The sequence below is a fragment of the Ochotona curzoniae genome, unplaced genomic scaffold, assembly GCF_017591425.1.
Source record: "Ochotona curzoniae isolate NIBS_2020 unplaced genomic scaffold, NIBS_Ocur_1.0 contig_3938, whole genome shotgun sequence".
NCBI classification, from domain to species: domain Eukaryota; kingdom Metazoa; phylum Chordata; class Mammalia; order Lagomorpha; family Ochotonidae; genus Ochotona; species Ochotona curzoniae.
The window spans coordinates 8,602-22,245 of record NW_024466056.1 but is presented as its reverse complement, the minus strand read 5'-3'; the positions used below and the strand labels follow the sequence as shown (position 1 = coordinate 22,245).

Genomic DNA, 13,644 nt, shown 5'->3' with positions numbered 1-13,644 from the left:
AATGTTGAAAGACCCTAGGATGACAGGATAATTTGATCATATATATCTATGTGCGTGTATCTATGCACATATATGTATATGCACATGTGTGCATATTTACATGTGTGTATATACATATGTTCTGTTGTACATAGAAAAATAGGCTAATGCTAGGTCTAAGATCAAAACATTTTCCTTGCTCTTCAGTGCACACATCCATCTAAATGAAACTGCAACCGACTTTAAACACAAATGAATGAAACCTAGTATCTTACTTGAGTATTTACAGTTAAGCATACTTATGTAAAGAATCATATAATGATGTAGTACAGCTTAAACATATATTAAAAGATGGTATTTTTTGTTAACGATATACTATTTTTGACTTTCACTTTCTTTTATTTCATATCAAACAGTAAAATGCCTCTAAGTGTCAGTTTAAAAAATCAATTCAAGGGATCATGTTTAACATAAAACTCTAGTATAATATAAGCATGTATGATATTCATCATAAGTTTCGTCATTTACTTTTAGCCACAGTGGACATACTATTTTAAGAATTTCAGTAGGTGTTTGGGCACAGCATGGTAGCCCAGTGGCTAAAGTCTTAGCCTTGAATATGCCAGGATCCCATATGGGCACTTGTTCTAAACCCGGCAGCCCTGCTTCCCATCCAGCTCCCTGCTAGTGGCCTGGGAAAGCAGCCAAAGATGGCCCAAAGTCTTGGGACCCTGCACATTCATGGGAGACCTGGAATAAGCTCTTGACTCCTGGCTTCAGCTTAGCTCAGCTCCAGGTACTGCAACCACTTGGAAAGTGAATCAATGGACAGAAGATCTTCCTCTCTTTCTCTCCTTTTCTCTGTATATCTGACTTTCTAATAAAAAACAAATAATTTTTTAAAACCAGTTTTTTTAACTATATTTACATGCTAACACATACACACAACATGAAATATAATTTATAAATTAATCATTTAAGTGATAAACACTAACATGTAACAATAAAACAAGGCTATTCTAATCATATATTGTAATAAAATCATGTAAATAGTGACCTCTCTCCTGAAAGTTGAGACAAGTATTATTCAACTGTACTTGTTTTGTAGGTAGATAACTGTAATAAAAAATTAGGAGAGACCACAGAACACTGGTTATAAGCATTCCAACATAAGATTTAAGATGGTGAAACACATAATGGAGAGAAAGACTTGACGGTAGCAGTCACCTAACGGGACCATACATTTGATTGATTTAATGAGGGCAGAGTATGGCTGAATTTTTATGCATAATTAGTGTGCCACATCCAATTTGATATAATAAATAGAATAATGAATGAATTCATGAATAGTGAAGCGATTTCTATCTACAATTAAGAAATCAAAACTGATCCACTTCTTTCAGACATTCCTTTTATGTTAACACCCATTTATGTTTAATGAGCCAATTGGTATTATACAGTGCCTATCACATTCCAAGTTCTGTTAAAGATAACCACAACATAGCGGAATACAAATGTAGTAATTATAAAATTCATTGGGGCCTGGTGTGGTGGCATAGCGGCTAAATGTTCCAGTATCCTATATGGGTGCCAGTTCTAATCCAGGAGGTCCCACGTACCATCCAGCTCTCTGCTTGTGGCCTGGGAAGGCAGTCTAGAACGGCCCAAAGCCTTGGAACCCTGCACCTGTGTGGGAGACCGGGAGGAAGTTCCTGGCTCCTGGCTTCAGATCAGCTCAGCTTCAGTCTTTGCAGTCACTTGTGGAGTAAATCATTGGATGAAAGATCTTCCTTTCTGTCTTTCCTCTTTGCATATCCGCCTTTCCAATAGAAAAATAAATCTTTAGGGCCCGGCGCGTTGGCGCAGTGGTTAAGGTCCTCGTCTTGCCGCCCGGGATCCCATATGGGTGCCGGTTCTAATCCCAGTGGCCCCGCTTCCCTCCCAGCTCCCTGCCTGTGGCCCGGGAAAGCAGTCAAGAATGACCCAAAGCTTTGGGACCCTGCACCCGCGTGGGAGACCCAGAAGAGGCTCCTGGCTTCGGATCGGCATAGCATTGGCCGTTGTGCTCACTTGGGGAGTGAATCATCGGATGGAAGATCTTCCTCTCTGTCTCTCCTCTCTGTATATCCACCTTTCCAATAGAAATAAAATAAATCTTTAAAAAAAAAAAAGAAAAAGAAAAAGAAATCTTAAAAAAAACATTAGCACATCCTAAAACATTCTAAGATGACATTTCAAAAAGAAGGATGAATACCAGTTTTGTTGAATATATAATATGTTCTTTAAAATGCCTTTCCGTGAAATATCTCAAAGATCTTTAAAAATGTAATTAATAAAGCAAAATATTTTGTAGATGTGGAAAGTGTGCACTAACAGATAAAATTTGAAAAAATTGTAGACAATATAGCCTCACTTGAATATATTTCTATGTAAAATTTATTATGACTTTAGCTATGTGATTGAAACCTAAATTCCATCTGCCATAAACTATAAATAGATTATTTCACTGAAGAGTATATCATAAATACAGTATGTTTCTGAATTGGTTGATGTATTGAATTAACAATGTCATCAAGGAACTTAGTCCTATTTACTTCTTCTCTCTTGTATTGATCCGATCATTTGTTCATTGTCACTTCTAGCATTCTGTCATATGTCGCAGGGCACTAGAAGCTGCAAACCACACTTCAAGATGCGGAAGAAATGTCTTGCTGCTTCTGCCAAGAATTTTTTTTTCTTTGCTGCAGCAGCATCGATGGGTAAGACTGGAGGGTCTCTGGCCACTATCAACCTTCACTATCACTCTTTCTGAGCTCAGCAGCATGGTCAGGAGTGCAGGATCCTGTGTGTTCTGTGGTACCAAGATTACCTTCCGCACAAGGCTGCCCAGCGCAGGGTAAGCACTTCAGCCCAATTTTGGTGCAATATTCTGATTTGTACCAAAATGCTCTTTTATTTCTCTAGTCTTTTTCTTTATTTATTATTCCAGTACCTCCAAGTGACTTTATAATTTACTACATCAAATCTTCCTCTGTTTGGAATAACCAGAATTGCTTTCAAAATGAGCAGACTGGGCCTGGCGCGGTGGCGCAGTGGTTAAGGTCCTCGCCTTGCACTCCCGGGATCCCATATGGGCGCCGGTTCTAATCCCGGTGGCCCCACTTCCCTCCCAGCTCCCTGCTTGTGGCCTGGGAAAGCAGTCGAGGACGGCCCAAAGCTTTGGGACCCTGCACCCGCGCGGGAGACCCGGAAGAGGCTCCTGGCTTTGGATCGGCATAGCATTGACCGTTGCGCTCACTTGGGGAGTGAATCATCGGACGGAAGATCTTCCTCTCTGTCTCTCCTCTATGTATATCCGCCTTTCCAATAAAAATAAAATAAATCTTAAAAAAAAAAATGAGCAGACTGGGACTGATATAATGGGCTTCAGTGATGACTTACATTTAGGCAGAGAAGAGGGCAGCAGCATTTCCAACTACTGTTAAATTAGATCAAAATGCTCACATGAAGAGAAAACAGCACTTCTCTTCTACAGCTTTTAAGAATGAACTATCTTTTTCTCAGGAGACCTGTACCAGACAGCTTTTCATGTTGCACTGAGACTTAAGCTGTGTTAGTAAAAGGAACTGTGTGTAATGAAGACCCAAAATGACACGATTTCAAAAGTAGGCTTGCTTCCTCTCTTCGTTAAGCATTTAGATATGGCTACTTCCAGACTGGCATAATTTTTTAAATTTTATTTATTTTTATTGGAGAGTCAGATATACAGAGAGCAGGAGAGACAGAGAGGACGATCTTCCTTCCAATGATTCATTCCCCAAGCGGCCACAATGGCTGGGGCCGAGCCAATCAGAAGCCAGGAGCCTCCTCTGGGTCTCCCACGAGGGTGCAGGGTCCCCAAGCTTTGGGCCGTCCTCGACTGCTTTCCCAGGCCACAGGCAGGGAGCTGGATGAGAAGCAGGGCTGCCAGGATTAGAACCGGCACTTATATGGGATCCCAGGCGTTCAAGGCGAGGACCTTAACCACTAGGCTATCGCACTGGCCGTGGCATGATAATTCTAGTGTTAAACAAGATTGAGATTACCTCAGCATTTTTTTTTTTGAGAGACATAAAAGATATATTTCCATCATCTGGTCTTCTCTGCAAATGCCCACAGGGCTGGAACTAAGCCTGGCTGAATGTAGTGGCTAGAACAGTATTCAGGCGTGGCAAGAAGCTGATTACTTGAGCAATCACCACTGTCTACCATGGCCTGCATGATAAGGAAGCAGTTCAGCAGGCAGAGCTGGGATGGAAGCACAGACATTCAGATGTAGGATGCAGGATTTTTTTAATCGCTAGTTTACACACCTACTCCAACTTAAATGTTCTAATCCATGGTCTTTAGGCTATAGTTTGAATTCTTGTGATCTAAGAAAACTCTCCAGTTTGTGTATCAGGAAGAAGGAAGTGAAAAGGACACATCATGAGCCTTGCTTTGGGATATGATCTAGAATTGGCATAGTCAGCTCTGTTCATGCAACAAAGGCCATGACATAATCATATGGAGACTTCTAAGAAGAAGTGCTAAAGAAAGTATCTTTATTCTAATTTTTTTTTCTGTGTCAAACTAGAAATTCCCAAGAACACAAATACGTTTTCTCTTGTTTGTGAAAGCTAATATAAGCAAAGAGTGTAAGACTGTGTCTATTCCATATCATTGAGTATTTTAACTTTAAACAGTGATTCAGTGGATCACACCATGGAAATGGCACTACACTCTTTCCAAGAGTTCTGATCATTGGCATGAATCCCTCACTCTGTGATAATACCTGCTTTCAAGAAAAAAACATCATGCATTTGCATAAAATGTCTGCATTTAAAATGAGCATGGCAAGTGTTCAAAATTTTAAAATAAAAAGATAACAAGTAAGTAAACAAAAATAATAAATAAGTATAATTAGCCAGAAAGAAAATCCGGAGTTCCAGTAAGGCATAATTAGAGAAAAGATAACTGCATGAGAACTATTAGTCTGGGCCAGTATGCCCTCTAAGTCATTCAAATATCATACATAATGTACTTCTTTCTTTCCCCCTCTAAAAAATATTTTTACTCTCTTGCTGAGAGAAACAAGCCCCAGGCCCAATACTTGCATTCAGCAAGTTCAGGATTTCTTAGTAATTCAGTCTTCTAAAAATGTAGCTCATTATGAATAAGTAACTTATAAATTAAGGTTATTTGCTGTTGAGACAAAGAGTTCACATTTGGGAAATTTCCATAGCCATTATTGCATCCCGCTAGATAACAAATATGTTTTTCCCGGTAAGTAGAATCAATTCCTTATTAGTCATTAACTGCTGGTTCTGTTCTGTGTAAAGAACTTATTGTGTATTATTCTTCAATTATATTTGATTTGCACTGTAAAAACATGATATTCTCAGGGGATTTTTCAGGCCACTTCTTTCTGATGCAAATTGTAAAAGCAAATACTGTTTAAAGTTAGGAAAACAATCCCCTACAAAATGTGATAGAGCTGAGGTTTGTTTACAGTTACTTCATATCTATGAATGCCAATCACAAAGCTACAACTTCAGCCCCAAGCTAGATGGACATACCTCCGTATTGAACTCATTCCCATCTATCTCAAGTCAACTCTTTTGGGAAAGTACAGCATGATATTACAGCTTACCCTAGCCCACACCAAAGACAGATAAACACTTTCTCATGTGCAAGTAGTTTATTTGCGAATCCATTTTCACAGTACAGGTGTGAAGGATTGGATATTGAAAAGGGAAGGAAGGAATATAGTTTTAATTGGGCTACAATGGCAGGTGGCTAGTTTTACTTTGTGAAGAGGCTTATGAAACAAATCTCAAAGAATTTCAGTCAGAAAAATGTGGAGCTGTTCACTAATTCATGGTCATCCCAGATTCTCTGAGTGACAGGATGAAGGAGTTTCTAAAAGAGTCTCATGCAAAGTCAGACAATTCCTAAGACAAGAAAAGTTAAATATATAAAACATGCTTGGAGATAGAGTTGTGTGATTGTTATTTTATGTGCAAATTGGAATGGGCCAATGGGTACCAAATAGGTAGGTAAACTTACATATTGATGATTGTGTGTTCCTGTAAAAGGCTATTATTTGAATTAGTAGACTAAGTAAAGATCATCCTCCCAATTTGAGTAGGCATCACCTAATCCTTTTAGCACCTGAATAGAGTAAATAGAGGGAAGGTGAACTGGTGTCAGTTTGAACCATAACATTAATCTTCTCATGCAGTTGGACAAGAAGCTTTCAGTTCACAAGCCTTTAGCCTCAGACTGAATTACAAAGATGTTCCTAGCTTTCCAGTTTGTATATGGTGGATTTTGGAATTTCTTTTTTCTTCATAATCACATGAGTTCATTACTGTTGTAGATTTGTATATATAGTTATATATATATATATATATATATATATATATATACCCACAGAGAAATAAATCTTGCTGGTTTTATTTCTCTAGAGAATCTCAGCTAATACAGTTCATTTTTTTTTTCACTGACACATAATGCTTTTATGTGTTTATGGAGTACAGTACTTTAACACCTATATACCATATTACTGAGCAAACTTGCAAAATAACCTCTCTTCCTTACCTTTTCTTTGAATTTGGAGCCTAATAGGCACTCTCTTCCATTGCCTTCACCTTTTTAATATTAATGATATGCCTTATTTAACTCAACCCATGCAAAATATGACTGCAACATATATCTAAAAAAAAAAAATTCAATACAAAATCTATCAGTGTGATGCTTTACCTTGTTTGTACTAAGTCTTTGCAACTGGGGTGTACCTTACACTTACAACATACTAGCTATACTTTTTTAAAATGTAAATTTACTCATTTTTACACATTTGTTACATAGCTGCAGGGAGTGCAGACCCTTGCAGGTTTCTGATGAGGTCGGAAGAGATGCAGGCACAAGGTGATGGAGGGAAAAGACTCTGTGCCCTCTCCTCTGATTGTAGTATGCAGCGAGGGAGATATTGCACTGCTCCTTGCGGCCAGATCACTTCACCGCCAGGTGACAATAGATGATTCCCTAATTTCATCCCAGGGACCCTGATGGGGAGAAGAATGTCCTGAGAGTGTTATTTGAGTACTTGAGTAGTCTGGATTTTTCAGAGTAAGTGTTGGCTTCATTGTGCCAGGTGTGAAATAAGGCTCCCCATGCTTGCTAACTGTCTGTGTCTATTTGGCTATGTCTATAGTATTAGATGCTTGGTGGAGAATTTGGCCTGTAGTGTTGTTCAACCTGCTTCTCTTTCCATCTTTTGGTGAGGCACTCAAGGTTCTCTGTGAATCAGGAAGGCCAGCTGTTTGTTTTCTATCTGCATATAGTATGTAGTCCCTCTTTACATGTTAGCAACATTAGTGACCCAGTCCCACAACATGTATTCCAAGATCAGGCCAGATGTCTATGTGTGCTCCTAAAGTTGGTGATTGGATGGAGTGGACCCACAGAGCCAACTCCTAAGAGCCCCTGCTGAACTGATCCCGAGGTCAGGCTCTCACATGTGCCAGCTGGCATAGAAGATGCTTGAAAAAGACTAGCAGCTGCTGACATATCTCCTGTAATGGTTACTGCCATGCAGCTGTGAATTATAACTGCCTCTATTTTAGATAACAAAACTGTTGTGTTAACTTATATTTTCAATCAGTTTAGTTTACAGGCCACAGGCAGGTATCTTTTTTATTAAATTAATGCTCCCTTTTCTCTTTATTTGCAGGTTCACTAGTTCCAATCTGAGTTCATCTATCATCTGAAGAGATTGCTGAAAATAGCCTAAAAAGTAACAATATAACATTCTGAATGTTTAATTTGCAAATACGAAATAAGTTAAGTTAGACTCATTGCTTCCCTTTAAAATTTGGATAATAACAGTTCTACCAAAAATTCTGCCTCAAATAAACATGACCAATTCTGCAGGACACTGTATGGTTTGCAGAAGCTAGCATGCCTGGACAAATGAAATGGTCCAGTGCCTGAACGAGGAGGAATATTTAACACATGAGATCCAGAGGGAATATAATCATGGCAGTCAGAGTAAAGTTAAGAGACATGTTGAAACCCAAGTAGAAGGTACCTCAAGGAGAAAGATGTGTCAAACAGGTTGGAAAGTTAGTTCTGGAAACTGACACCTGGTTTTAGTAATGAGATGACAATGACAGAAAATGGGAAATACTTCTTATAAGGAAATCCCTGGGATTATTGCTTTTCAGAGAATGTGCATTAATCCCATAAAATTTTCCAAACAGCCTCCTTTGGATCATAAAAAGAGTCCTTGTTTTCCAGTAAGATAGGGAGGCTTGAAAACAACAGTACTAGAAATAGTATTAGTCAATCTTCAAATCTATTCAGCAATATTTACTCAAATTGCAACTTCAAAAGACTAATTCTTTTAAAATAAAACCACTGCTTACAAAAATTTTTTTTCTAAAACAAGTATTTGGCAATAATTGGAAAGAACATCAAATTATAAAATTATGCATAAAATTTAGATGATTCTCATAGGAAAACATCTCACACTTGGAAAAGAAAAATTGTGTGGATAACTAATATTAAGATCTTAATGAAGAAGTTTGATCAGTAATCATGATCCAAAATTCTGACTTTTAATATCCCTCTACGTTGTGCAAGTTGGGCCATTGCTGTGCTGTAGTGGGTTAAGTTCTCTCCTGAGAGACATTATTATCACACTCTATGAGGGCCATTTGAAGTCCTGGTTGATTCATTCTTGACCCAACTCTCTGTAAACGGACTTCAGAGGACAACAGAAGATGACCACGTTCTTGGGATCCTGCCACCTCACTCCTGGCATTAGCCCAGCCTAGCCCAGCCCTTGCCATCATGACCATTTGAGAAGTAAACCAGCAGGTGGAATATTTCTCTCTCTCCTCTCTCTAACTATGCCTTTCTATGTAATACATGAATTTTTTAAAAAGAAAAAAATCATGATAGTCACATTCATTTCTCTCATTTTAACTTTAATTAAAAATAACTTTCCTCACAATATGTGCAAAGAAAAAATAATATGTTTTGGGATGTCAAACTAAGTAACTCTTCACATTACATACATACGTATCTATATATTGAGTATGTGATTCACTATTGACATTGTGTATGTATGTAATTACATACTACATTTGTAGAATTTAATGACAACAAAAAGTTCTTAAACCCATTAAATTCATGATGATTGGTATAATTAGCTTCATTTAACACCACAGAAAGACTTGTTCACAAGCTATTTTACCCTCTTCTTCCTTTCCAGATGATTAGCTGGGGTCATTTTAAAGCATAAGATATACTTCGATATTTACATGTAGGTTACTACTTTCTCTGAAATCTCAGAGAGAGGCATGCTTCAGTTTCTCTGTGGAAAGCACCGTTTGGGTGTCTCTTGTAAGAAGAACAAATCCTGGTAGTTCTATTATTTCCTGCCTTTTCTGCGTCATCAGCACTGAGCTTCTTTATGCATTTTCTGCCCAAAGATCAGCTTCAGAATTTGTACTTTGGAAAGCAAATGAAAAAACCTTAGTATATAATAATAAAAATAGAAAAGATACAGTGTCAGTTGTTAAGCAGTAGAAGATACTAATTTCTTTTTTTTTTTTTAATTGGAAAGTCAGATATACAAAGAGACAGAGAGGAAAATCTTCTGTCTATTGGTTCACTCCCCAAGGGGCCGCAATGGCCACAGCTGTGCCAATCCAAAGATAAGAGCTCAGTGTCTTCCAGGTCTCTCATGCAGGTGCAGGGTCCTGAGGCATTGGGCCATCGTCAACTTCCTCCCCAGGTCACAAGCAGGGAGCTGGGTGGGAAGCAGAGAACCCATATGGGATCCTGGAGCATGCAAGGGGAGGACTTTAGCCGCTAAGCTACCACATGAGGCCTAAAGATACTAATTCTTTACATTAGAAAGACCCCATGGAACTTACTTGCCTAGGGTTCAGTTAAAGGCTATCTGCTAAAATGTTTAAAGGATGCATTGGACATCATTGCTAATATGTTTTTATTAATCTCAGTAAATATGAAGCACATATTGATGGTAGGTAATGAAAATTAAATAATATTCAGGCACATTTCAACTGCCTTGTTGACATTAGACAGCTAATCTTAAAACTCATCCATAAAGTTGTGTACTTTCATTTTACATAATGAGAAAATTCAAGAAACATGTCTACTTGCAGAGAAAATGCAAGTATAATAGCAATTAATGTGAAGCAGCTGCCTTATAAAGTGTCTGATATGGTACTCAGCCTTTACATGATCTATTTCGTAGCATATGATATGATATCAATGTTTTTCATTAACCTATAGTATTTTTATAAACCCATTTCATAAATGAAGACACTGACTTAGAGGAAACACTCATTTTTCTAAGGCCACAGAGCAGCAAGGAGAGACAACCTAGATCTAGCCAATTCTAACTCTTGTGCCTTTAGTCACCATGGCATACTGTTAGTGATAGGAATAGGATTTCAATTTGAAAACTTATTTTCAATTTTGAGTGATTACATCTCTGTGACTTCATGTCCAAGGAAAAATGCTGGTCTGTAATGCTTTTAACAATAATATTAATATTAGAATATTGTCCTGGTGGGAAAGGATAATGAAATCTATTCTACATTCTTAAAATCTGTTTTTTATTTGCCTTTGTTTCCAGCTTCTTACGTTGGGGTTGAAGGGAAAACAAAGATCAAATGTAGAATAATAACTGATTGTGAATGTATGTGCATTGTATGAACAATATGAAAATGTTCATATAAAAATTGCAGAAAAAAGAATGTCCAAGTGCATTTCTGTAAATAGCAAATACTTGGAAAGCCAGTTTTCTCCAGTAAAAATACTAACACTTTTCCTTTTGTTATGAAGAAACTTTGGTATATTTAAGACATATTGCATATTTTAAAAATTTATTTATTTAACTTGAAAGTCGGACTTAACGAGAGAGAGAAAGAAAAAGAGATCTTCCATCTGCTAGTTTATTTCCCCAAATGGCCACAATGGCTGGAGCTAACCCAATCTGAAGTTGGGAGCCAGGAACTTCTTCCAGGTCTTCCACATGGGTGCAGGAACCCCACAACTTGAGACTCCACTGATCTCCCAGGTCATAAAGCAGAGAGCTGGGTCGGGAAGTAGAATAACCAGTACCTGAACTGGTGCCCATATGGGATGCCTGTACCAAGCCACACCAAGCATATTGTATTTTGATTGAAGAATTATATTCATTTCAGAAAATGTATACAGCATTTTTCATTTAGAAAATTTAGACTATATTAATAAAGTAAGTTTTCTCTTTCAACAACCATATTCTTATTATATAGATATTTGTATATATGTAAGTACATATACTTCATAAACACATAAGTACATATACTTCATAAACACACACATACACCAAAATTGCAAGCATTTTTATGTGTCCAAATATACAAGTTTTATGTATTTATACTGTTTACATCACATTCATTGCAATATTATCCCATTTTTACTTAATACTAGATGTATTTTTTTAAAATTCTTATGTTACAAACACATTTTATAAACATATTTTTGCTCTTGCACTCTCATGTTAATAGGGAGAGTGTGGCTACTGAACAGGTTACAAGTAACTGCTTTCACTACATGGAAAAAAATCTTTATTTCACCATTTCTGAACACCCCCCACTACCAGAGTTTGCTTCCCTGTAGTACTGGAGAAGACAACCAATTCGGCAACAAGTACATCCAGCCAACTAAGTGCCTCACCCGAGAACTAACCATCAACTTTTATCCTTTTACTAACTGTACTCTCTCTATGAGGTTGACAGTTTTGTTGCAGTGAGATTTCAACACACGAGAGAAGTGTTTACAAACATTTCATGAGCAGGACGATAGAAGGGATTCCTATTGCAAATGAGCACCAGCTACTCCAATGCTTACTGCTACAGCTAAGAACAACATTCCTCAAATTACTTGCTGAAGAGAAGATGAAGCTGAAGGACTAGAATATTTAATAACAAAAAAGGTCATCAAGACCGAGTCCTATAAGACTGGGCCAATGATGATTCTGAACCTTTCCAGTATTTACATATTCCTGCACAATGTTGCAAAGCCAAAAGAGCACAGGGGGTTGTTTCTGGTTCAACTTTAAGAGAAAATCTGGTTTTCAGTCCCTAAATATTATAAGGTGGTAGTTGCAGCACTCTCTGAATTGTATGAAAATGCACCGGGGAGAATCGAGATGGCAGAATCGGGTGAGTACGCATTTAAACAGACAGAGAAACATTAGTCAGGGTGAAGCAGAGAGGGCACATTCCAGGAAACAGAAAAGAGCAGAATGACAGCAGAGGGGTACCTGGAGATTGATGGACACAAGAAAATGGACAGACAACAGCATGGTGCTGCAGTGACCCAATACACCAGCTGTCTCAACCTGACACTCAAACCCTGAGGGTGGACTGGGAATGTCAGGCTGCTAGCCCCTGGTGACACACAGACAGACATACTTGGTGAAAAAGAGTGCCAATGCCATTTATTTTTAAAATGTGTATATAAATATATATATACACACACACACACATACATATATATATATATATATATATATATATATTCAAAAGGGAGGGGTCTCCTGGAACTAATTATCTTCATTGAAACAGGGGAGAAACTAATTATTTCAACAGGAACAAGGGTGAAGCTTCTGTTCTGCTTGTTTTGCATAGGATGGTCTGGCTGCAATATCCTGCTTTCTGTGGCCCTACTTGCCCAAGGTAGGTTTTGCAATGCAGCAGGTTGTCAGGCATGCCAAGTCTGAGGCCCAAGAGCAAGTCTGTAGCTCCTAACAGCCAGCAACACTCAGCAAGTAGCGATTTGAACTCCACCAGTCACCAGAACTCCACCAGCAACCAGGTGGAAAGGAGAGTTCACCAGGAACCTAGACAAAGAACTGCCCGTCCTGCTGGTTTGTTTAATTTGACCTGGAGCAGAAACAGAACAGTAGATCCCAAACAGGTGGTGCTGGAATAAGGTGGGTTTCACAGCCCAAATCCCACTAGAGCTGAATCAGGTGCCAAATTGCGTAGGGGAGGCAATGGCTATGGGACAGCAATGTGCATGCACTAAGCTAGGAGCGAACTCATTTTGGGCTCAGTGAATTGCAACAACATGGCATCCTTCAAGTTCCACCCAAAATAGGTCCAGGTAACCTTCAGACCTAATGGCCAGCAGATCAAGAACTTCACAAGTTACACAGACATTATTTTGTGTAGTGTGGCAAAGGCTTTGACAACAGTGAGCTTTGCGTGCACTATCATCCTGGAAACTGCACAAACCAGAACTGGCAGAAATGTTTTACAGAAAATGGAACAACAATAGCATGGGATCACAAGAGGTGGAGTGCTGGGCCAGGAGGTGGGCTATGTAGACCATGGTGAAAGTTTAACATAAGAATCCAGATCTGAACCTCGCTGGAGAGAGTGACACAAAGACTACAAGAGCTGTGTGCCAACCACAATAAATAATAAATGAATAATAAATAAATGAATAATAAATAAAAACCACAATAAATGCAGACCTGTGAGTGACGCAGTTTGGAAACCTGCCACAAGGAGAATCTTCTAACCAGGAGTACAATGATCAAGAGCAAAATAA

General features: G+C 38.4%; 1 pseudogene; it reads left to right on the top strand.

Moving 5' to 3' along the window:
• Positions 1-7,979: 7,979 nt before the first annotated feature.
• LOC121158922 lies at positions 7,980-12,248 on the top strand (annotated as a pseudogene).
• Positions 12,249-13,644: the final 1,396 nt, after the last annotated feature.